General features: G+C 38.3%; 1 protein-coding gene across 1 annotated transcript in view; it reads left to right on the top strand.

The window, feature by feature from the left end:
* Positions 1–10,408: 10,408 nt before the first annotated feature.
* Positions 10,409–26,680, top strand: part of SEMA6D (semaphorin 6D) — a 612,063-nt gene continuing 595,791 nt past the window's right edge. The window contains exon 1 of the mRNA XM_070469340.1: positions 10,409–10,635. The gene's annotated coding sequence lies outside the window, so the exon portion shown is untranslated. The remainder of the gene's footprint in view (positions 10,636–26,680) is intronic.

Raw genomic sequence — 26,680 nt, 5'->3', positions numbered from 1 at the left:
AAAAAAGTTTGAATCAAAATGATGATTTTCTTGCCACTATTTTCCCACCAAAATGTTATGACCTCCTCCTTTAGATCATGTTGCAAAAGCACCAGTCTTTACAACTCATGCACTTAAAATATATTTAATAATTTCTGTTATGTTTAAGGACTAGAGAACTAATCAAATATGGTTCCTGCCATTATGAAACATATAGCCTCATTGGAGAAACAGATAATAAATAAGTGAAAAAGGAACACACATGTGCACACACACCCCTCTTGTCTTTTGATTGTTTTTCAGGTATATTTTAATGAGGTGAGAACAGACCTCATATATTAAGTAATATATATCAGTAAGCCCATATATTAATATGGAAGTTTTTTCTTCAATGATGCTTTCATTGCTTTGCCTTTCAATGAATTATGATCCTTAATATATTCACTTGAAATTTCCTCTATCAGAATTTCTGCTAACAATACTTTTTCTTTCACAGAGAATGATACATCTGAAAGGGACCTTAGAAATCTTTTAGGCCCAGGATGTTAAACATAGGCAAACTCATACCTCCTATGTTCATGAGACACTGGCAATCAATCTTAATGCATGCTTATTTTGTTTTTTTTAATTTATGACTGGATATAGGCCAAAAATCACTTTCATCATACCATTCTAGTTTGTATTAACCACTTTAAAGCTTTTTAATGAGACTTGTTTGAAAAATTCTTATCTCAAAGTAAATAAACTTGTTAACTAAAATTTAAAAAAAATAGTAGTAAATCCATAAGAATGCCCTTGAATAACAATTTTGTAAGATGAAGTTTTTAAATAGGGATTTATTTGAAAGTGAGGTAAGTTAAAATGTCATGCTGCTCATTCTTAGCCCTATGCCTCTTCCAGACAATTTTTACCACTACTATGGAGATCTTGAACTAGAACTGTGGCATTAGAACATCATATCCTACCTACATTATCTCAGAACAACACTCTTCTGGGGAATGCAGATCCTTTCTCTGATTTTTTCTCTATAATTCACTCTTCATTTCTCATACTATTTAGGATTACACTCTGGTATATCTACATGGCAATGTAAAAACTCATGTAGCCATTGAAGGCTTATTTAAGAACAGACATTGCACAATTGAGAATTTTATTATTTATTCAGTAAATATTAATTATCTTCCATGTGCTAGGCAATGTGCTAGGCTCTTGAGGTACATCATTAAACAGAAACTGAAAGGATTCGGACTGCTGTTGAGCTTTCTAGGTGGACACAGCAGAGGCAGAGACAGATAATAAAAAGAGCAGTAAATTATGTCATATATTAGAAAGTGGTTTTTGCTCTAAAAAATAGTAGAGTAGAAGAGGGAGATTGGGAATACTGAGGATGGTGATGGGGTACGGTTTTAAATAGGACATTATGGTGAAATTTAAGCAAATATTTGAAAGGGGTAAGAGACTTCGCGTACATACAGCTGAGGGAAAGATGTTCCAGGCATAAGGAACAGTAGCATCTGAGGAACAGCAAGGATGCCAGTGTGCCTGGAACAGAGGGAACAGAAAGAGAGCAATAGCAGAAGATGGAGGAGGCAGAAGAGGAGGGGAGGGACAGATAATTTAGGGTGTGTGTGCACAGACAACCAAAATGGTATAACTCAAAAAAAGATAGATATTAAACATGTTGCTGTAGTTACTATATGCATTAAGTGTATTTAGTAGGTTTTAAACCAAAGGACAATAGGAATCGATGTCCTACAGGAATCCCCTCTCCCTCTTAAGCCCTTAAAGTTTTATCCTCATCACTGCTTTAATTAAATGAGTTCTACTTGTGAAATTTCCTTTTCCCTGATCTTTGCAAACTGCGTTAACCCTATGCAACACTTTTCTAAATGCAACCTACATAACACATTTTCATATCGAGGGTTTGTGTTTTTTGACATCAAACGAAATTACCTGTGAAGTATCTTGTGATATTTCTGCAAAATAAATTATATTACAGTGCATTTTGGGCTCCATTTACTACCTAAAACAATTGATTTGAGTCCAGTGCATCCTTGGCATAATTATGTGAACTGAAATGGATGTCATTAAAAATGCTAAAGTGCCTCATGCATACCCTTCAGGCTTCTCTAGTGGTGTTGAAATGAGCTAATGATTTCATGCAAACTCAGCCAGCAACCTAAGTGTCTCTGTACATCTGCATTCATTGCAAGAAGAGTGAGTCTCAGCGCTCACGGAGGCAGCATTATGCCTGAAAATTCAGCATGAGGAAGACATAGCCTTCCTCCCAATCCCCATCCTTCTAGTAAGAGCCGCGCTTCAGCCATGTTCCAGGGCACACAGCGTCCACCCACATCATGGACAGCTCCTGTGTGGCACAGTGACTCTGCCCAGCACTGTGGAGGATACACTAAGATAAGGCAGCCCTCATATTTTTAGCTTTTGTATTATAGATTATAAATTTCAAAACATACTCATGGCTTTACCCAGAAAAGATACACAATATGCTGCCTTTTGTTTTTTTAATTGGAAATAACTGGAGAGCCAATGTTTGCATATGTTAAATAGACAGTTATCAAGTTCCAAACTCTATAGCCCCCACTATAATCGCTCTTATCAGGTGGAGTCAGCCTGAGTTTTGTGAATACATTTTGGGAAGGACTTTATACCTCAACAATTTGCAAACAGAGATCCTGATTGTACTACTTTCTAAATCTAAGACTCTGGATAATTTACTGAAACTCCTTGTGTTCAATCTCCTCATCTGTAGGTTTGGTCCAACTAGAAACCACCACGCCTAATGCAAGGAGAGTCTTAATAAGTGCTTGCACATTAGGGCTTGTCGCCTTGCAACAGCCTTGCTTAGAAGCCAGCCATTATGCTGTAAGGATGCCCAGGCTATACAACAAAATGAATGAAAGGCCAGAAGAAGGAAGGCATTAGAGGTTGAAAGGTCATGGTGAATGTTCCAGACACAGCATATCTTCCAGCTGAATCACCTCAGCTACACCAGGTGGAACAGAAAAACCATGTGATTGATCTCAGTAAGTTCACAGAACCATGAGAAATAATAAAATGTTGCTATTTCCAGCTAATCAATTTTGGAGTGATTTGTTGGCAACAAACGATATTTGAAATAATTATTGTATTCTTCTTTTAATGTTGATATTTAAACTTTTAGTTTAGATTTGACCTTTGCAATATACTTTATTTATTATACTGGTTCAGACAATAGCAAGTCAAGGAGATAAGAGAAAGTCTGTAACTGGTCCTGGGAATGATACAAGAATTTGATGTAATGAAGTGAAGAAAAAAGCAAATTATTTCTGTCTGACAATAGAATTTATTTTAGGCCCAGAATTGCACTTGTTTAAAAAAAAAAAATCCTTTGGTAAGTTTATCAAGTAGGATTATATTTGGCATCTTGTAATAGAAAAACACATGCAACTTAATAATGGTGGCTTAAAAAGATAGATGTTTATTTCTCTTGAGTTCATAAACAAAACCAAGACAGTCTAGAGCTGATACAGTATCCTCTGTTTTTCTGGAAATCAGACTCCTGTATACTGATGCTTTGCCATCTAAATGTATTGACTCATTGTCCATGATAGCTGTTCAGCCCCTACAATTCTGGTCTGTATGTCAGCTAGCGTGGGGGTTGAGGAGGAAGAAAATGATAAACACACAGCCACAAGGAATGAAGAGAAATGTAGTCTTTTACACTGTTACACAGTATGTTATGTGAAGACTTCATATGGCCAATAGCTCTTCTTAAAGAATATCTTATTCAAATTACTTTGTATATATCTTATCTGTGTGTGTGTATTTGGTGAAAAGACTGAGTCATATATGGGAAGATGTGAATGGCAGAGTGACACCAATATGAGAGAAGATCCTACAAGTGTAGGTGACCAACACAATGTAAGCCTCCTGGAGTTTTGTGAATACATTTTGGGAAGGACTTTATACCTCAACAATTTGCAAACAGAGACTCAAGCAATCATTTCTTTCTTTACTTTTTATTGTATAAGTTTTTAAAACATGCACAAGATTAGAAGTAATGATATAATACAAGCGTTAGTCACTCAGTCGTGCCCGACCCTCTGTGACCCCATGGACTGCAGCCCTCCAGGCTCCTCTGTCCACGGGACTTTCCAGGCAAGGATACTGGAGTGGGCTGCCATTTCCTTCTCCAAATAATATGATGAACCCCCTACAAATCCATTATCAATTTCAATAATTTCAAGACATGGCTAATCTTGTTTCATTTACACATCACTAACTTTTCCCCCTCCCAACACTGGATTATTTTGAAGCAAATAATAGATATCATTTCAGAGGCTAATGTTTTCTCAATCACAAAGGATCAAAGACTCTGAAAGCATCTGGATTAAATGTGGAAAAATGTAAAATCAATGATTGTAGAGTCAAAGGGCAGAGTTGGCCAGCATTGAGAAAAAATAGTGGATAGTAAGAATAGTTTAGAGCTGCATAAAAATGATTAGGGTGATTAGCCCTCCCAACTGGTGCAGTGGTAAAGAATCTGCCTGCCAATGCAGGAGACACCTAAGATGCAGGTTTGATCCCTGGTCAGGAAGTTCTCCTCTAGAATAGGAAATGGCAACTTACTCCAGTATTCTTACCTGGAAAATTCCATGGACAGAGAAGCCTGGTGGGCTATAAGCTATGGGGTCACAAAGAGTCGGACACAATTAAGTGACTGAGCATACACATTAGGGTGCTTAAGTAACTGGTACAAGAACAGGCAATGGATTTGTGAAATAAAAAAAAAAGACACAGAAAGAGAGCAGAAAATGATTCAGATACAGAACATTCAAGGAGTCGCCAACTGGATAGCAAACCAGGACCTAGAGGACGAAGATGAAAGGGAAAAGTGAAGATGTCAATGGTAAACATACTTGGTATTTGCCTAATATCCATCTTTTTCTTGAGTAACAGAACTTAACAGTATTCAGGCAGCAATGCGTCCTGCTGAAAGTAACATTTCCCAGCTTCTCCTGTCACACAAAGTAAGTGAAATTCATCTAGTAGAGCTTGGGAAAGATTTTTCAAAGAAGACATTCACCTGGATGGGCTTAGTTTTTACCCTTTTTGCCCTTTATCCTTTTCCCTCTGCCTCAAGCACATAAAGGAGAAGGGATTACGGAGTCCCAACAGACATCATCAGCTAAGAGGCAGTGCAGAGATGTTGGAGTTTGCATTCCTGATGACTGTGGGGCTAACACATTGGATGTGGCCTGCTGAACTCTGCACTCTGATACAGGAGAGACAAATGAAAACCACTTCTGAGGGGAAGCAGATGTTTGTGTCCAATTCACCCAAGACTAATTGATACAGGTACAGTGAAAGAAATAGAGTAAAAAGTCTTTGAAGGAAGAATGATAATTTTTATTGAGCAAAGCAAAATGAATAAACCATTTTCCATTGATCAGGAGATGTTGCTGTTGTGTAGACAGTGTCTCTCCCAATTGAATTTTTAGCTGAAAAAGGTTAAGCATCAAACATTTATTGCAGAGCAGTTCTTCAAAGCTGAGTCAGAATCAAAGATTCAATGGTGTTACCTATTATTTCTTATTAATTATTACTATCAGTACTAACCTCTTAAAATTTGACAACACTGTCAATTTCACAGCACTTGCATATAAATTACCTTATATCCCTTCATGCATTTAATATTTTTGAGCTCTTAATATGTGCAAATCATTGTAGTAGACAAGAATGGGGGATAAAGCACTGAATGGAATCATTGTATCAAGTGAGGCAAAAAAAAATATTAATAGTTACCATTTACTGATTGAGTATTCTGTACGAGATACTGTGTGAAACATTTTACAGGTATTTCCTTATGTAATTTCAAGACAACTTTACGGGGTGATTAGTGTTATCTCTCTGTTTTAAGGTGAGAATTAGTTTAGAGAAATTAAAAACTTACCAAATTAACTCAACTAATAAGCAGAGGAACTGAAATCCAAATCACGGAAATTCAAATCATGAACTATCTGACTCTCTCAAGTCTCCAATTAATTTTAATTCAAAATGGAAAATATTATACATCTGAAAAGGATGTAAAAAATGGTACAAGTAAGAGCTTAGAGATTTATAAAGTATATGTAAAGGGTTTGTGCTCTTTTTCTACAGAAGAAGAAACTAAATCTCAGATAACTTAGTGATTTACCTGACTTGCTTTATTTGTCCCTTATGTTTCAATGAAAGTCATACAAATTATCATCTATCCTCCCCCTCCCCTTTCGTTTCACCCTCTATAAATCCAGGTGCCAGAAATTGGAAAGGATGTGAAAGGGGCAAAGAATATTCATCTACTGCTGGCAAAAGGATTGTGAATGACAGGGGAATACTAGATCAAAAGGAAAGAACAGTCATCAGCTTAATCCAATCTACTATTTGTATGATAAATAGTAGCATGCTAAGATAAATAGTAGCATGTAATCTCTGGCAGTTGGTAATGGACAGGGAGGCCTAGTGTGCTGCAGTCCATGGGTTGCAAAGAGCCCGACACGACTGACCGACTGAACTGAACCGACTGAAACATTCTGTGTGACAATGGGAAATTCCCCCTGGAGGAGACTTATGCTCTGCAACTAAATCTTAGAAGAGTCACATTATTCTCTTTTCTTCCATATGGAGCAAGGCATCAGCCCTAGGCCAGCAGTGAGGGATCAAATCTGACTTTAGCCTTATGTAAAACAAGGCTAAAAAGTGAAAACATATTAGTTACTTTCAATAAAAACTGAGGCAGGGGAAGGGTAGTGGGTCAGGGGAAAGTTGAAGAACAGGAAAATGCACAAGCAACAGAAAAGTCAAACAGGCTTGTCTCATTGAAAAAAATAAATATATGGTACCCAGTTAAATCTGAATTTTAGATAAACAATAACTATTAAGACTAAGCATGTCTCCAAATCCCAAACATTGATGACTCACAACACGTTGAAAAATAGACAATTTATTGTCTCAAATATTGCATGGCACAGTGATTCATACTTAAAAATTATTATCTGAAATTCAAGTGTAGTTGGGTTATTTTATCTGGTAGCCCTAGTTGAAAAAGAAAAAAAAAAAGCAGATAGAAAAATCTAGTTCTTAATTTCAGCTAATAGGGCCTCACAGAGCTTGAGAGACTGGGCCACATTTTTTATTTGTTCTGAGGTTCCAAATATGGCAAAATGTGAAAAAAAGTTTACAAAGTATATGGAGAGTTTATGTATATTTTTCATTTTACGGATTAACACTTCTAACTCAATGAAAATATACTTTTGCTATTCACTAGAAAATTATAGAATATATATTTTTAAACTATTATACATTTTAGGGACTATAAATATGGATAGTGGGAAACAATTTAATATTTCAAGTTTCTTTTTTTTAATTATGAAAGTATGATAACACATTTACAGGGGACTTGGAAAATACAGAGCAAAGTTGCATTATAGTTCTAGTATATATTACAATTATTTTAAGTAGATAAATTAAGATTTTTTAGTTGGTGGTTCAATATCAAAATCTCAAAAATTATAATAAATAGAAGATTTATAAAAGTGTATCTCAGTTTGCATTTATTGTTTGGAAGTAATGACAAGGTCTAAAATGGAAGACTTTTCTATAATATTATGTGTGTGCTCGGACATGTCCAACTCTTTGCAACCCCATGGACTATAGCCCACCAGGCTCCTCTTTCCATGGGATTCTCCAGGCAAGAACACTGGAGTGGGTTGTCATTTCCTCCTCCAGGGGATTTTCTTGACCCAGGGATCAAACAGGAATCTCTGGTGTCTCCTGAGTTGGCAGGAGTGAGCCACCTGGTAAGTCCCTATAATATTGTGCTAGGGGTCAAATGCCCCTCTCCTCTCCCAAATGATTGGTTCTGCCAGCCACAAAAGAGGGGCCTGACCAACTGTTGGAAGATCTTTCTTCTATTTCATTCCCAGGTATAGAAATCATTTCTAGAGGTGGGGATTGTATTCATTTTCTTTGGCTGCTAAAACAAATTTCCACAAACTTGGTGGCTGGAAACAACACACATTTATTTTCATACAGTTTTAGATGCTAAGTTCAAAATCCCTTTCCCGGACTGAAAGTACCAAGCAGTCAGAGCCATGCTCCTTTAGGAGGCTTTGGGGGAGAACCCCTCTCTTGCCTCCTCTAGCGCTGGTGGCACTCGTAGGCTTGTGGCTGTATTACTCGAATCCTTGCCTCTCGTCATACTGCCTCCTCCTCTTCTGTGATGAACGTCTGTCTCCCTCTAATAAGGACATGTGATTTCATTTAGGGCCCACCTTGACAATCCAAGCTAATCTGCCCTCAAGATCCTTAACTAGTCACATGTGCAAAGTCCATTGCTTGCCACATAAGGTAACATTCACAAATTTCAAGGATTAGGATATGGATGTCTTTGGGAGTCATTATTCAGTCCTCTACAGGGACTGAGGGGATGGCTTGCACAGACCAGGGTCCCTGAAGAACAGAAATCAGTTTGTTGGTGGCCTTAGCCAGGGGTCAGTTTAGGTGGGGTTGTCTTTTTAGACTAGAAAGATCTCCAATCCAACCTTGAAGCCTTTGCTGTCTCACACACCTGAAATCATGAGCCTGAATTGTGGCCCTCACATGGTTCAAATACAGGTTACAGGGTGGGTCCATGATACCCCAAAGAAAGCAGTTCTGGTGGTGTCAGGGCCAATCATATGCCATTGATAATGTAAAATTCTTCTCATTTCATTACTGTCTTTTTTTCCTGCTATGAAACTAAGTGTAGATGAATAAATATGCATTATTTTAAAATATTTGCTAACATTTCTTAGGAGCAAGGGACTGTGGAAAGTCACATAGCAGGATGATTAGACAGCAGCTTCTAAAACAGATTGTCAGGAATCTAATCTTTGCTTCACTCATTACTGGCTATGTGACCCTGCTTCTTCTGTCCCTCTGTTTTCCATTTATAAAATAGTCTCCATATGGTTGTTGGGTTGTTGAGCATTAAATGAGATTTATATATATACATATGTCAAGTACTCAGAACAATAACTGGTTGTTAGATGCTGTCTCTAATAAATGTTAGTTAATATTTATTTCAAAGGAGAAACCAAAGAAATAAGAGTCCCTGTGTAAGACACAAGGATAGCTGAGGCAAAATATATGCCAAAAGAATTTTAAGTGTAAGATTTCAGATAATAAGTATTATAAGAAGTCTGAGCATAGATTTTTTTTTTTTTTTTTTTTTGCTTTGAACTTAAGGGGTCAAGAGTTACAGAAGAGGGTATGAAAAGGGTAAATTTTTCTCTTTGGAGGAGAGCTGGTTGGGCAGGTTGTCTGCAGAGCTCGGAGGTAGCTTTAGGATGTAGCACTGGACAGTCAGGGCAGGCTGGATAGTCAGGGCAGGATGGTGATATGATAACACCAGCGCAGCTTATGCTAGCCTGTAGAGACACTGAGCCTCAGTCCAAACACTTAGCAATTCAAGCTTAATGACCATCACCAAGGTAGAAAAAGTAGGAAATACCTACAAATAAGACTCGTTTTAAGTATTACATTAAGGAATGCATGTGAAATCACCCAAATAAAACGCAAAAAGCTTTGTTTTCTACATGACCTATTTGTTGGGATACTGGCGATTCCACACTTCATTCCTTTAAATACTGAGCATATAATATATAGTGGAGACTATACAAGAAGCTGCAAAGAAAGTTAGGGGCATGACAAAGTTCTGCCTAGAGAAAGTTATGGGCCAGTAACAGAGGCAGGTGAAGGGAGAACACCGAATGGGTGGTAAGCACTATCATGGAACTATGAATAGTGCTCAGGGAGCCCTTGGAAAGAAATCCCTAACTCTGCAAAATAGGGAAAAGTGAATATAAAAATCTTTTTATAGCAACAGCAAAAAGAAAGGAGTGGGGTCAGTAGAAAATGGTATTTTGGGTAAAAAAAAGGTGTTCAGGCATTTTGCTGGGCTTTTTGCATTTGGAGAAAGCTGGGCTGACAGACCATCCCCAACACCCAGGGAATAGCTGCTAGGTAATTACTGGGTGACACAGGGAAACAAATGTCTACGAAAATTACATCTTTACATATAGTACTCAATGCCTAACCCATCGCATTAACAACATCAAAAGGATGGGTCCTGTGTCCACCAGGGGCTGGGGGAACACAGGCGAGGACCTAAAGGTCAGTCAGCCGCCATGCTACCCCAGGCTGGACCTGGTCTCCTCTTGGAGACGGTGGGTTCTCCGAGTCGAGGTGGGGGCTCCGGCAGGGGAAGTTCGGAGCCGCCGGAGCGGCAGAAGCACGTGGGCTTAAAGGGGTGGGAGGACGCAGACGGAGGAGTAACGGGTGGAAGTGTCAAAGAGGAAGGAGTGGAGGGCCGCCGAGGTGACAGGGTGTGGTCTGTGGGGGAGCAGGCGGGCCGGGGGAGGAGGGCAGCGAGCCGCATCGGGGCTGAGGAGGCAGCGGGGAGCGTGCCTGCGTCGCTCGGTGCGGGGACAGCGAGGAGCGCGCGCGGGGCCGAGGGGCGAGGGGAGTTTCCCGTGCTCGCCAAGTGGAGCCCAGCTCGGAGCTGCGCCAGCGCCGTCAGCCCTGGGCCCGCGGTGCCTGACACCTGCCGAGTCCGAAGCGGGAGTCCGCCCCCGAGTAAGTCTTGTCTTTTCTCTCAATTCTCCTCGGCCGCCTCAGCCTCTTTTATCTGCGCAGCTCGGAGCTCCCGTTGCGGGGTGCCGCGCGAAAAGCGGACCAGAGAGCTCCGCCGGCGTCCGGGGATGCTCCAGCCTGCGAGCGCGCCCCGGCCGGCACCGGGACCCGGCCGAGAAGCCCCGCCGCCGGGTGGCCCTGCGCAGCGCAGACGGAGGCGGCGGCAGAGTTGTTGGCAGGGATGCGACCCGTCTTTTGTGTCCTGCCGGATCCCAGAGCCGGGCCAGGCCGGGGAGGGAGCGGGGGTGGGGAAGCAGCGGAAGCCACTTTATGGCTCCTGGCCCCACCTCTTGCCCCCACCCCAAATCCTTCGGGATTTCAGCCTGCCGCGGACTCGGGCGCAAGTGAGTGCCTACGCGCCCTTGCCGGGCCAGTTGATTCGGGTGGGCAGCGGCCGGACCACTATGCCGCCCCCTCTTTTGGTTTTCTTTTTAGACACAGCATCTTTAACAGCGGGTGTTGAGAAGGAGGCTGACTGGGTGCTCACGGGAGTCCGGGTGTGGGATCCACCTACCTTCTTGCTTTTCTCGGGGTCTGGAGGGGAAAGGACGGGCCGCTGAAAGCCCCGAAGCTCCAGCGTCCCGCGCTGGCAGGCTCGCGCGCGGCCGGCGAGCAGGCTTTCGCTGGGTGGGTCCCTTGTCTGGCTCATTGTTCGCGGTTACTGTTCTTGGGCCCGGGCTGAGCGACAGACGCCGCTCAAGGGGCTATACGTACAAGTGACGACTCGGAGGAGTGAGGTCAAGGGTGCCTGGAGGAAATGGTTTACCAGTTTGGAAGCGGACTCCTTGGAGCTGGGAGGGCAACGGTAGTCAGTGAAAACCGCTGCTGAGTGTGAAACTTAGCTCTGACTCTAATTCACGGAGACAGCCTAGCGAACTAAACCTTCAGAAACACGGCGCGATATTTCCCCATTGAATTTGTTTACAGAGTAAGGAAGATGGAGTTTTAAGTGTTATTGGCAACTGGCTGCTTTCTGTTGCTGGCACCTGTTTCTCTTCTAAGGTTTTTGGGTGGGGTTTATTTTTTTTTTTTTCACCCTTTCCCCCTCTTTTGGGGGAATATGTGTTTATCATTCTCTGTGCCTTCAGCCGGTCGAGTTGCATGGTTTCGGGAAAAGAATCCGTTTTTAGGACAAGTGCAATTTCCACTTTACAAGGGGCCAAGCGCTGGTGTAGACATTGCTCCCCCACTCTAGCCGCATGCTAACATTCATGGCAGACATGTGCACCCAGAGTCAAAGGGAACCAGCTATCCCTAATTGGAGACGCCAAAACATAACTAGTGTATGCTCATTTTGTTGAATACTAGGACACTCGTTTCCCCAATTCCCTAAATTGCAGTGATACCTGATAGACATCAGGTATATCGTGGTGTCTGTTCCCTAGCCCACTACAAAGGAAGGTGCATTTTCCTGAGAAGGATGTTCCTTCTTTTAGGAAGGTCCATGAATAGTAATCAGAGTAAGCTGATCCAACAAGAGAGAGTTTTTAAAATTATATACATGTATATATATGTGTGTATGTATATGTATATTTCTGTAAATCCCAGTAGTTACTAACACACCTAACCGCGCTAGTTATATTTACTTTGACTTGCCTGATGGACTTGCTAAGTGCATCAGTCTGCTGAAACCTGAAATTCCAGACCCCAGGAGAAATAATATGAACACCTCTCTCTGACCATAGTCTGATTCCACGAAACCATTGCAATAGAGTGTTACTTAGGGTATTGAAAGCTGTGTGATTTATTCCAAGGAGGGAAGCAAGAGTTAGGTAGAAGAAAATAAAAATGGAAGGCCTGAGTAGACATCCAAATCATAGTTCCACAAATATATATGTGGAAAGTATAGTATGTTCTCTCTCCTTTTATCACTTAGTATTTAGATCCTTAATGCTTTTTCATCACAGTTTTGGTGCCTCTTGTTAGTGAGGGATTAGCTTTGAAAAATGGTTATATATTTTCAGTCTCATTATTTTAGATTTTCAATATCCATAGTGTTCATTGAATACATAGACCTATCTTTTATACAGTTCTATTGTTTGTCTCTGCACACGCCATGTCCAGTTTAGTATGGGACCACAAGAGCAATGAATCAACCAGGTTCTAATGAAGATTAAAATATGAAAGGTATCCACAACTATGTATAAAATGTATACTTATTTAACCATCTTCCCACATGACCAGTTTTAGCTACTTGCTTGTTCATCTTCTGAAGTCTCCAGACTCCAAATTCTTACCCAGATTGATTGCTACACTAAATCTTGATTGTACAAAGACAGAACTTAATTATTTTGGTCTCATTTATCAGTCAGCAATGTTTAGTGTTGCCAGTTTAATTATATCATTGAAATATGCATGACTTTAAAGTATGTTGAGAAATTGAGAAAGGTCCTTTTAAACTTGTTTCTTCATAAAAAAAAAAAAAAAGTCCTTGTGAAGCCATAATTTCACTGCTGTGAGGCCCTCTAGCCATTTGTGTTTATGGAGTTTACTCTTCCACATGAAGAAAGAACCATTGTTTTGTTGTCTAGGAGCTGAAGGAAGATGGAAAGTGAGAAAAGAAAATCAAGCACTTTAGAATGCTATTATTTCCTCTACTTGGGAAAATGTTATTTTAAGTAAATAGTGATTATTTTCTTAAAGACATACTAAAACCTTATTAAAGGATCCCTAGGAAAAGAAATTTTCAGGATAGAAATGCTGGCTGTTACTAAATACTCATAAAAGATTGGTGCATACAAGCACATGCATTTTTGAACCAATCTCATAAGACATTTTCTTCTTTCAATAGAATTTTGAAATCTTATTAAGTCATTGTTATTAAAACATTGAAATCTCATCAAAATCTATATTTAAATATACTGTCTTTTTGCAAGTGCTTTAATTGTAATAGCCTGTTTGTTGAGATTAAAAAGAACATCATTGATGTCATGGTGTGCTTTGCATTTTAAAATAGTAGCTAATGAATTACAAACATTCATTACCCCACAACCACTTGCTGAAATTTCTCAGGACCCCCAAATAGAGAATTATTTGTGCTATATACTTCCTATCATTCAGACCCCTTCTGAGTTCTTGTTGATCCCCTTTTCTTCTTCAAAATTAATTGCCTTTTAAATTAATACCCTGTTGGTTCTGAATCTTTTGTTATTTTTCTGTGTCATAAGTTTATCTGTAAATATCTTCAGCATTGTCTGGCTAGGGAATTTGCTGTTGAAAATGTGGGAATTAAGCTTAACACAGAGAGGGCAGGTTTCACCTCAATAAAATTCATTGAGGAATACTTCTTTGACCTTTAAAAGTCCAAGCTTTGTAGCACAAAATTTACATTTGGGTAATTCAGGTACTAACTTCACATATGGTAAGGCAAACAGTAGAAGTAATAGAGTATCACAATGCCTTTGCTTTGTTGCATATGAATGGTGACTTTAATTCCATTTATTTTCTTCATACTAAGTAATGAAAACTACCCACTGCTTTCTTATGGTTTTTCTTTCTTTCTTTTTGGGCCAGGAGGGGTATTGGTGGGAGGGGAGGTTATTGTTATTTATGTACCAATGAAAGTTGTCAGTGCTTATTTTGGAAAAGTTTTATTTAAAAAGTTCAGTTTCTTCTGTGAATTTAGTGCTTATTCAGTGTTTACTGAGGAAGATGGTTTGACACTCAATTTTCATAACCAGATGCAACCAGAAATAGATTGGTTAAGTGATTCAAATTAGTGCATTTAAATCTTAAATTTAGTTTTCCTTCCCATAAACTAATATGAAGAAAAGCATTCAATTAGGTTTTATTTTTAATAATCAATATTCATTTAGATTATCTTGAAAATGGAGATGAACAGGATTAACAAAAATGTAAACATTTATGAAATGAGGATATAAGGGACTGCAAATTAATGATTGTATATACTTTTAATATGTAGCTCCCCTCCCCCCCCGATGAATTAGTATTTTTAATCTTAGGGGTGATGTGAATTTCTTAAGTGATCACATTTTCTCTTTGACCACTAAAAAGCTTAGAGCCAATCAGAGATCTAATTTATTGATCATATAAGGCTCTACAGAATGCATTTGTGTGTTATCTTTCTGAATGACCTTATCTTGTTTTACTTATATATTTTCTCTGTCAAGATGTCCTTTTTTTTCATTGTGGAAGAAGACAGACCATCAAAATTAATTTGAATAAGTGTTTAGAAATACAATTAAGTCTGTAAATATCATTAAGGTCTAATATTGCAAATGCTAAGGGAATGTCAGGGAAACTATTTCTGATGCTAAAGATACTTATAATCTAGCTGGATATAGAAGCCATAAACACATAACAGATTAGCTAATAATGATTCAATGTATATATACACATCTGTTGCATTAAATTGAAAACCTAGACCTTATCTTTAATGATTCTCAGCTTCCACTTTCTAGAAAGCACTATTAATAGTACCAACTGGTAAAGCAAAGTAACCAAATATTTTCATTAGAAAGAATTCCCCTCTGGGTATACTGAACTCCAAATAGTCTGAGGATGATGTGAGGATGAAAATAAATGTTGAAAAGTCATTGTGATTCTGTGGTAATGGACTGGAGACTTCCAGACATTTATTTTTCCTTTCTCTTCTTTCTCAGTCTCCTACTGGCTTTTCTACTTGCTCCCCAGTCAGCCAGTAGCTAGACCTGACTGACAAGTGTGGCAATTCCAGTGTCAAGCTAAACCCCACCAGACTCCTCTTATGAAATTTCTTGCTATGTAAATACAATATTTGTTTTAAGTACCATAAGTACTTAAATACAGTAGTTAAGTTTAAGTGCCCACTGGTTGTTTCCCTTTGTACTTGAATCAACAACCATTTTCAGCTTTTAGAAGGGACTACAGCAAAATCAGCAAAACCATTCTTTTTCACTATAGAAAAACTCAGGGAAAGAAGAAAAAAAAAAGGTAAAACCTGTGGGGAGGGGGGAATAACTAAATTATTGACCCAGGGTGACATATTTATGGCTAAGACCACAAACTCTGAATTAAACTTCCAAATTTAACCAGCTACCTCTGGGTATAAATCTGATTCTCATCTTCTCTGTCTCCCACACACACACCATTTTTTTCAGACATCTCAATTATAGTTAGTGTTAAAAATAATTTAAAGTCTAAAACACAGATTTGTTGTCTTGAAGTGAAGCAAACTATCAGACTATGATAAATACTGATCATTTAAACTTGGTCTTTAAAAAAGCACATTGGGTACAATAAAATACATGTGGTACACTTACTGTGCTTCCACTTATGATATAAATAGTGCACAGAGCTTTAAAATTTTCATGGAATTAATGTTTCACTGACATGCAAATTAAGTACTGACATCTAAGGTGCATGCCATATGATTGTTCCTAATTGGCAAGTGAACCTCAGAGGATTATTTATAGATTACATTGCAACAAAGTGCTGGAGTAAATTCTCATTGTGCAATTCAATTTAAATTGATGTTTTGGCTTTGATTCTCTTTACTTTTTTCACATCCTTTTTGATCTCTAAAAAGTCTCAGAAATAAGCTACCTAAGGTGCTAAATATATAATTAATAACATTTGGGCAAAGAATTTGTCTTCAGATTATCCTTAAGAGATTTGGAGACCAGTTAAGTATCCCTCACTAGTTTGTTCAGACATGAATAACTCTTGGGGCTGTGAATTTGAATTCAAAGATTTGGTAACATTCATTTCTATCCAGAGCGCATAAGATAAATGTTCACATAGAAAAAGTCAAGAAGAAACTTGAATATTTATCAAATGAATTAATTTTTTAAGAATAGCTGCCTTTAAAGATCTAAGTGGAAAGTCTATTTTATTCTCTAATGGCAATTAAGGTTTCTTTTTTATCTGTACTTTTCATTATATTTTGTGTATGGGGAATGCAGTAAGAATTAGAATGTATCTGCAATTCCAATGTTATGTTATTAGGTCAAAATTTGGCTTTTATTTATACTATGTCTTTGTCTGCCTTAAGGTAGAATGACCAAATAAAAATGAAGAAGTAAATTCTTCATTTATTCTGCATATTTCTATTCACTATGGATTTTTGTTCACAATCCAATAAAGCAAAGCTATATAAGCTATAAATTTCTGCCTACAAAGATAAGTTTGCAATTTATTAACTTTCAGACATCTTTTTCATTCTGTAGTCAGCCTGGAATGTTCTACTTCTCCTACCCATTTGTGAAATGCCTATCTTTTTGTAAAGATTTACTTAGAAGACACTTTCTCTTTGAAGGCACCCCTGCCATTGCATTGGAATTTGGCATTTGGGGGGGCAGGTATGTGTATATATGAGTGTGTTTTACAGTCTTATTGTAAAGCTGAAAATGTTTACAAAATTTAAAGAATTTTATTCAAGTTGAAAGTTAATATTTTTCTAACACTTTTGACTAATAGTTGAAAAATTTGTTCTTAGGCCTGTTGCTTGTCATTGACAAAGTCTTCACTAGTCTTGTATGGTGTGGTGTAGTTATGATCAAGGCAACTTGTTTTCTTGCTGATGAAGTCTATCAAAAAATCTATCCCTTAATTACAAGCATTTACTTTCATTAATAAACATCGAATGAGGATTTATTGTGCATTATATATTGTGCATCATATGACATGGGAAATGAGCATAAAAACAACCAATAAAGAGATCCTTCCCTGAAAGAATTGAGTCAAATGGAGAATAAAAATATTGAGTTAATGTGGTAAAATAAATTCTACAGATCATCAAGGGATATTTGGGGAGCTGTAAGGACAGGGGCTATGAGACAGGTGTGTCTCAATTTGAGTGGGAGGGGAATGGTTTAGGAAAGTTTAGTAGGGGATTTGAAGCAAAAAGGGTAAGTACAACTCTAGCAGGTGAAGAAGCAGTAGATGGGGGTCTCTGGCACCAGAGCTCCTGGGGAAAAGAGCAGTGAGACTTATATGGGAAACCCAGAATTTCACTAGACTTAAGACCAGTTTAGTAGATTTGGAGGTTTAATCCTGATTAAATCCAACACTCTTATACTATATTGTGCACTCATGCAGCTCAGCATATCCAGGTACACAACCATGTTGTCATTTCATATTCCTTCATCTTAAATGGATTCTTAAAATTATCAGATAATCTTACTGAACTAGCCTGCTCCATTTACTCTCCAAGGGGACTATATATCAGGTTTCCTCCTATCTCTTCCAAACTCTCAGTACCTCTGTCTACATCCTCACTCTCAGATGAAGCCCCTTCTTCCTATTAACTGATACTGAGCCATCAGAAAAACCTTTCCACAGTCACCCACTACCACATTTATCTACCTGAAAGTATTTGCTTCCACATCATCTACTTTCTTGCAGATTTTCTCACATAACACTGGTGTAATATAAGCGGTTACAATTCAGTGGAATCTGATGTAGAAATATGTAAATGCAATTTATTAGTAAAACTATTCCTTTAGATCTTGAACTTCCATTTTTAGTTGATTAGTACTGAGAAATAATCATAGTTTGAGGCACAGATTTATGGAAAGTATGTTCGTATAATGAAAAAAAATTAAACAACAGACCAGCTCAAGGATAGGAAAAAAAGCTAATAAAGTACAGTACATTGTTATGACAGAATGTTAAGCATCATTTAAAAAAATTTTTGTAAATAATGATATAATGTAAAAAAACCAAACTGAAACTATTAACTATACAAAGTACATGATGCAGTTTTGTTATATGTATATAGAAAGACCAGAAAAATAAATGAACCATGTTAAAAGGTTCTCAATGTCCAAAGAATCTTCATACATTGAGATGAAAATTGTTCTGTATGACAGATTCTTGGAAAATGCACTCAGCTTGGAAGAGAAAGGTTTTTGACGGGAAGATCCTGGTGACACAGAAAATGTCCACTGAATAAACACAGTAGTGAAAGGGTGATTTGGCTGTCATTGAAATATTGGTCCCCATCAGGCATTCCTCTGGCTTGCAACATCCAATCCACCAAGACTCATAGAATTTACTGCTCAAATGTATCACACATTTATTTAATTTTCACCATCTCTACTGCCATCCTTCTATTGTGAGACATCATAATTTTCAGCCTGGATCACTGCCTTAGCTTTCAGCAGGTTCTTCCCACTCTTGCCGTTGCAGAAATAACGATCTGAGAGGCCCTATTGCATAGTGTTCAAAGCTTGGACCCCAGGGGTGGGCAGCCCAAGTATGAATCCCAGCACTGCCGTTTACTGACTGTGAGACTGGGGGCCAGGTACTTGAGAGCTCTTTGCTTTCATTTTCCCATCAATAAGATTAAAAGTATTAGTACCTATCTTTTAATGTTATGATGAGTATTAAATAAATGTCTAGCTTAAAGCAAATACTATTATGTATTTGTCAAGGTCTAAATCAAATTATAACCTTCTTTGTTTAAAATCATCCAAGGACTTCTCATTGCACTTTGAATCAATAATCTAATCCTTATAATCACCTTCATCAACTTTATTAACTCTTGCTAATTTCTGTTTCTCCTTTTTCTATGAAAACATCAAATCCTGTTCTGTCACTGGGCCTTTGCATATGTTATATCCTGTGCCTGATATACTCACATCTGACTCTTCCCATAGCTTCTTCTTGTCCTACAGGTCTCAACGTTTGCCACATCCTCTAAGAGTCCTTTCCTGATTTCTGATCATCTAAAGGACACTTCCTTTTATTCTTTTTTCACTCTCCACATTTTATTTTTCCTTTTATTGTTTTAGTCCTTTTATTGTTCCATTGTATTTTATTGTTTCCTTAATAGTGAAAGTGTTAGTTGCTCAGTTGTGTCTGACTCTTTGAGACTCCATGAACTGTAGCCTTCTAGGCTCCTCTGTCCATGGAATTCTCCAGGCAAGAATACTGGAGTGGGTTGCCATTTCCTCCTCCAGGGGACCTTCCCAACCCAGGGATTAAATCCGGATCTGATCTTTACAGTCTGAGCTTCCTTAATAGATCTTATCATAATGTGAGCTTTTTGTTTGTCAACCCTCCCCACTCCGTGTTTTGCTGCTAGAATTTAAATTCTATGAAGCAAATATATCTGTCATGGTTATTTTTGTTTCCCTGAATACCTACCAAAGAGTCTGGCATGTAGTCCTGAATAAATATTGGATGGCTGGCTCAATGACTGGCTGGTTGACTGGTTGACTGAGATTGTCACTATTGTCATCTTGGAATTTGCATTTCTAGAAGGGCTAGCTTCATATTTGTAAGGTTTGTATGTCACAAAGGAGATATAGAAGGTCAACTTGTTAACACTTGTTATTTTAGCTCTGGTTCACAGGGCCTTAACAATACTCATCAGTACACAAGTGCATTTTGAAAGCGGTAGAGAGTTTGAGAGTGGAGAGAAAGAGCGGTACATGAATTGGGGCACCTGAGATATAAATGCTTCAGACTAAATGGAAGCTTCAGTACTGGGGGCATAGAGTGAGCTTGGGGTGAGGTGATAGAATGGTGGTAGTTCAAGCATTCAAGAGGAAGTGTCAGACCAGCCTTTCACAAAGAACCAGGTTAAAAATTCTACTTAAAGTCACTTCCATATAATTTTTACTTCTTAGCTTTAGAAAATGTTGAATAAGTCTCTGTATATACACAAAGCCAAAATAAGTGGATGAAAGATTTTTTAAGGTCAAGTTAGTTATTTGATGTCATGAAATAAAAACAGAACTGTTTTCTTTCTTTGATTCAACTGGTTTCTGAAATGGAAGTCAGTCCGACCTGAGTATTATACGTATGTGTCTGTCTTTGAAACTCTTGTTTTTTTCAGACAGAAAAACACTTCATTTGGAAAAGATGTTTTCATGTATTGTTTTGGATCATAAAGTTGTAAAGGCTTGGAAAGTTTTGTATCCAGTGACATTCCCTTTCTCTTACCAGGAGGTGTCACTACAGCTCACTCAAACTTACCAGTGCATTCTGTAGGGATAGACTAGTTGCTGGCATTTGATCAGAATGTCACCCACAACTTCTTTACTGAGTTGCTTGAAGGAAATTTGATGAAAATAGAATTCTTTCAGGTGCCTGTTTCTCCTTCAAACAAATGTTCCTGTCATGAACTAGCTGAAAATTTAAAAGACATTGTTTAGTATCCTGCAGACAAACAGCATTCTTACTTTCTTTGAATGTTGAGTAGGGTGGGGTAGGGGGTGCGGTGAGGAGGAAAAAAGTAAGAGTGGGATAAAGGAGCAGAGATGAACTGAGAGAAACATAAAAGCATAAAAAGAAGTGAAACTGAAGTGTTTTCGGTGATAACACACTGCTTAAAGATCTCTGAATACACAGTTCTCTCACCCATCTGACTCGCATATATTGTGTCTTCCCCAGCCTTCTTCTCTGTCCATATAAGACCAGCTTGCGCTGCCAGAACCGTTGTAGTTACATATGTTTATGTGGTATTGAGGTATATACTACCCCAATTATTTATGCATAAACTTCTATTTTTTCTGATGACTTTATAAAATAGGTATTATTACTAAAAATTTTTCAAGTGAAGAAAATGAAAATTGGAAAGCTTGAATGATTTTTGTCATAGACTCATCAGATTTCAAAAGCATATCCTTGTTCTTTATACTATGCAGAGGCCCCCCTCCCCCCTGGAGGGGGAGACTTTCCTAATGTTGTTTCACACCTAATCTATTTATATTTCCCCTCTCTTGGTCACACAGCATCTAGTACTTAGCCCATTGTGAACACTCATCACGGCTGAGCCATGAGCCTCTGTATTTTTTGTCTCTTGCTTCACCCAGAGTCAGAGCATTTTAAGGGTGAGTGCAGTGTCTTGTCTTTAGAACAGAGCATGAAACCCCTAATATTGATCAACTGGAAGGACAAACAAGAGAACAGGTGCTCCAAAAGATTTGCTCCAATGTATATGAGGGTGTGGGTAAAGAAGGGACAGACCATGGTGCTACCAGTCTTGCCCTATTTCTGTTGGCTTCACTTGCTCCACAAGCAACTGAACGATGAAGTGGAAAGCCCCAGCATCTAGGGAGTAGGAAGAACAGGGTTAAGTGCCCAAGAAGGAGGGAGTATTCAACACACCCCACACCTTGCAGCTACTCTAGAACTGGAGGGAAGACTGTCATCTGAAGGGCTGTGTTTCTTGCTGACCTGCAGGTGGCAGCATGGCCCAGCTGTGCGAGGCCGGCTCAGTTCTTAGAAAGCCCTCTGGCTGCTGTGGACTCAGGGCTGTTCTCAGGGCATTAAGTGCCCTGGGAATGATGGATGGCGCTGCCCATTCATTGTACCCTGAGGTAATTGAGCCTGCAGTATTTTGGAGGCTGCAGAGAGACTTCCTGAGCCTCTCTTTATGGTGGGACTGCAACATTTTGGATATTATATCCCTTCAGAGACATCCCAGAAAACTTTGTTGTATTTAGAATGCAGTCATTGGCAGAATGCTTTGAAAGGGGTAAAAAAAAAAAAAAGGCCCACCACCATCCTCCCTAAAATATGAGGAAATTGAATAGTCTTAATGTTTTTTTTTTTCAAATGTTTGGTTTGCTATGCATTCTGTATTCTTTTTTTCTTCTTTGATTCTGAAATAATATTCCTTTCCACCTCACTTAAAGTAAATCCTCTGGAAGGTAGCTTATGTTAATTGATTGAGTATTTTGAAAGAGTGGAGACAGAGCTGTGTATAATGTCTTTATTTAAATAAGATCAAAGCCCTTTTATATTGTAGACTGAGGTATTTAAAAGTAAGATGATTGGAAATTTCTAAAGTTGCACACAGTTCAAGAGAATGTAAAATATTTCAGAAGGAGAAACTGACACACGAGTACAGTGTCCATTTATTCTAAATATACATGTAATATCCATTGTATAAGACAAGCAACAAAAGATCTTAAGCTTGTCAGATTGGGTTTGTGTAACAGCTTCTTTTCATTAGAATTTTTAGTAACTGAGAAAAATGCCAGATGCTAAGCCCTGAAAAAAGGTATCTTGAGTAGGATATACTGGTAGATCTTAGCACTGTTGGGGAAAAAAAGTCACTTGAAGATTCAGAAAACGTTTCCTCATTCATGCAGTCAAATGGGAAGTCTGGACCTCTACCTTTCTGCACTTTGGATTTAAATAGGCTTGGTGGTTGGTTTTAAGAGCTTTTTCAGTGGTTTTTAAGATAATATCACTTTGGTGTTTTTGAGAACAGTTGTTCTTCACTCAAACCTGTGAGGTTTTACTCTCTAACAGAAGACTCTGTTGTGGTGGAATGTGATGATTTAAAGTTGCGTTCTGTATGAGAGGTTACTTTCTAGATGTTTAGAGAGCCAAACTTAACTGGCTTTCCGTGAACTGACACTTTATGCTTTAGGAGGCAATACATTTGGTTTGTTTAATTTCTTGGACTAGAGAAGAAAATCAGAAGGATGATTAGAATGGCCCGCAAAGTCTATTTTTAGATTAGATTGCAGGTGTTGCACAGACTGCTATTCTGTCTGCCTTTGCTTTGTTACATTCCTCTGTGTGTGTGTGTGTGTGTGTGTGTGTGTGTGTGTGTGTGAAAACCTAGGCTAGGAATTAAAAGTGAGAGTTGCAGGTGGAGAGTTAATTGAGATAAGTTCACAGTGGTTTAGTCACAGCCTCTGATTCAACTCTAACAAGAATATAAGTAAGGAAAAAAGCCCCAGCATAGCCTCAAATCCTGCTCGATGATCCACGACTCGTGGAAGGACTTTTTGCAGCCTTCTTGTTGTCGTTCAGTTGCTAAGTCATGTCCAGCTCTGTTTGACCTCACGGACTGCACCGTCAGGCTTCCCTGTCCTCCACCATCTGCCGGAGTTTGCTCAAATTCATGTCCACTGAGTTGGTGATACTATCCAGTCATCTCATCCTCTGCCACCCTCTTCTCCTTTTGCCTTCAGTCTCTCCCATCATCAGTATCTTTTCTAATGAGTTGGCTCTTTGCATCAGGTGGCCAAAGTATTAGCTGCTTTGGGAAACTTATCAAAAAGTCTTAATTTTATTTTTTAATATAAATATCTCCATTTCCATGCTGCCTTTAATTAATATACTGCTGAATATGTAAATATTCTATCTTGCTTTAAGTATCATTATATATACTTTGTATTTTTTATAGTATTTCAAAATACAATTTTTGTCAGTGTCTAATTCATATTTCTAAAAGAACAGTTTTTAAATATATTGATGTCATTTCTGAGGCAGGGTAAAGAGGCCTTAGAAAAGGACACAGTTCGTACTGTCTTAACTAAAGTGTCCATTGTTCAACTTTTCATTTCAAAGTTTAATTTCTTGACTTCCTTAGCATAATAATATTCTTGAAAACCAGGTATTGTTGAGGAAAAAGGATTTTCGAAATCTTTTAGCTTTTAGGAAATCAAGAACCAAGACTGGTGGAATAGATCAGAGAGTTTTAGTGCATTCCAGGAAATAGAACAAACTCAAGATGAGACAGAAGAAATGGAAAGCCCACTCTTTTGGCCCTAAATAAATGTGGCAGGAAAAAGTTATGGAACTAGGGAACCAGGATGATTTATTTAAGATCCTGATCTTATTTTTTTGAGTTCAAGATCAGAAAAAGAGCAGAATTCAAAAAAAATACTAGGTGTAGTTGCCAGATATTTGGCTTTAGGAGGAAACTGCACGATTTTAGGGGGAGACCCAGTATGACCTGGACAACAGCAGAGCAATGGTGGTGATGGTCTGCTTGGTTGATGAGCCTCTAAAAATGGATCCAGAAGACATGTCCCAATGATGGCATAGGGTAGCCAGTAGATTAATGGTAATCTGAGGTCTGAAGGAAGAAGCTGCCTGCCATGGATGGAATCTTAAGGGTTAGGGGTCAGGGTTTGTGCATGTGGACACCAATGAAGGGCACCAGCATTTTCTTCCAAAAGACTAGTTGGGATGATCAAATTTCAGTGGTTTACCCATAGGCCTCATTTTAGCAGGTCTGCCATGGCATGCTTACATCATTTGTTTACATTCAGTGTCTGCTCATTCTGACAGTTTTTATTGAACTGGCATCCATTTTGTTTGGTTGGTGCCATGCCGTACCCATTGTTAAATATTTTGAATTTACTCCAGGTTTTCCACACAGGGAATAAACTGGTCCTTCCACTCTATATCAGGGACCTGAAAACATCTGAAGTTCTGGTGTGGATTGGAGCTCCCTTCCATTCACTGTCATAAACCCGGGGTCAATCCCGGAATTATCTTGGGGAAGAAAGGAAAAGAGGAAGAAACAGAATACTAAACATTTATAATGAAAAGACTATATCCTCCAGAAAATGACTTTATAAATGGCTCTATTGAGGAGTTAATTTTGAATAGAAACAATATTTAAATTTAAGGAGATTGCTTAAGCTTGAACATAATTAAAATATTGTGAATTAGTGAGTGTTTGTGGGCTAGAGCAACTTAAAGAAGAATCGTATGAAAGAAACGAAATATTCTTTTCGCGTGTCTGAATAGGATGAGTAAACTTCCACCTACCTCCTATAAACTCTTGCTGAGCCCTCTGTAGTAATAATAACTTTGGAACTGTGGCTCATGCTGACTTCAGATTCCTTCTGTTTGTACCTCTTGCTTCTCAGATGTAGAGAAGATAGTGAAATAAGAGCAAATAATAACACCGAGGATCCTATCTTTTTCATCTTTTTTAAAAAGTCTTTATTGAATCTGTTATAATATTTTTTTCTGTTTTGGTTTTTTGGCCATGAGGCATGTGGGATCTTCGTTCCCTGACCAGGGATTTAACTTACACCCCCTACATTGGAAAGCAAAGTCTTAACCTTTGGGCCACCAGCAAAGTTTCCTCTTCTTCATCTTTGAAACTCTCTCTGCTTATAAAGGCTACTGCATTGTATAACTCCATGATGAACTTTTAACATTATGGGTATACAAAACAGGGACCTGGACTCTCATTCACACTTTGATGATTTTTTTTTCTTTTGTCTAGGGGAGGGTGAGATGCTTAAATTGTTAAGCAAGAGAGTCAGTATTTGAATTTGAATTTTTTAAAATCTAGACCCCCCCATTTTAATTCTACTTCATTGGCACCAAAAATTTTATAAACTGTTCATAGCAAAGGATAACAAAAATATATCATGACAGGAGAGAGAGCAGTTAATATCAGTATGTTTCTGTATCTCTCTGAAACCTGTAATGAAATTTCAGTGGGTACAATATGGAGTCCCTTGTTGGGAAGGAACTTTCTCTAAAATGTTCGCTCTTAGGACTTGAAACAAGAAAAAGAGAGATGTGGAAGAGAACAGCACTAACCCCTTATGTATCTCTCCCTTGTTGGATTTGACTTTACTCATCATTTGCAGTAGACAGTTGACTCTTAAGGCCATTGAAGGTTTCTAGCTTCAAGTCCAATTGTTTGTTCATTTGTTCCTTGCTCTTTAATTCTGAGCTTTCCATAAAAATGTTTGAAGTAGCAAATCTGTTAGGATAATTCATTGGACCTATTGACTAATAAGGAGATTTGTATTAAGATGGGGAAGAAATTTATGAAAATGGATTGTTTCAGCTGCTTTCATTACCGACCGTGAATCACACCACCTGGAGAACTCTACTATTCCTGTGAATTATAAACAAGATGAAAAGACAACCCTCAGAATGGGAGAAAATAATTGCAAATGAAAAAACTGACAAAGGTTTAATCTCCAAAATATACAAGCAGCTCATTCAGCTCAATACTAAAAAAGCCAAACAACCCAGTCAAAAAATGGGTGGTAAACATATCTCCAAAGAAGACATACAGATAGCCAGCAAAGAGATGCTCAACATTGCTCATTATTAGAGAAATGCAAATCAAAACTATAATACAGTAAGATATACCTCACACGAGTCAGAATGGTCATCATTAAAAAATCTGGAAATGATATATACTGGGGAGGTTGTGGAAAAAAGGGAGCCCTCTTGCATTGTTGATAGAGATGTAAATTGATATAACCACTATGGAGAACAGTATGGAGGTTCTTTTAAAAAGTAGGAATAAAAC

This window comes from Odocoileus virginianus, chromosome 6 (genome assembly GCF_023699985.2).
Source record: "Odocoileus virginianus isolate 20LAN1187 ecotype Illinois chromosome 6, Ovbor_1.2, whole genome shotgun sequence".
In the NCBI taxonomy this organism is placed as follows: domain Eukaryota; kingdom Metazoa; phylum Chordata; class Mammalia; order Artiodactyla; family Cervidae; genus Odocoileus; species Odocoileus virginianus.
Note: the sequence above shows the minus strand (reverse complement) of the source record. Positions and strands in the feature narration are given on the sequence as shown.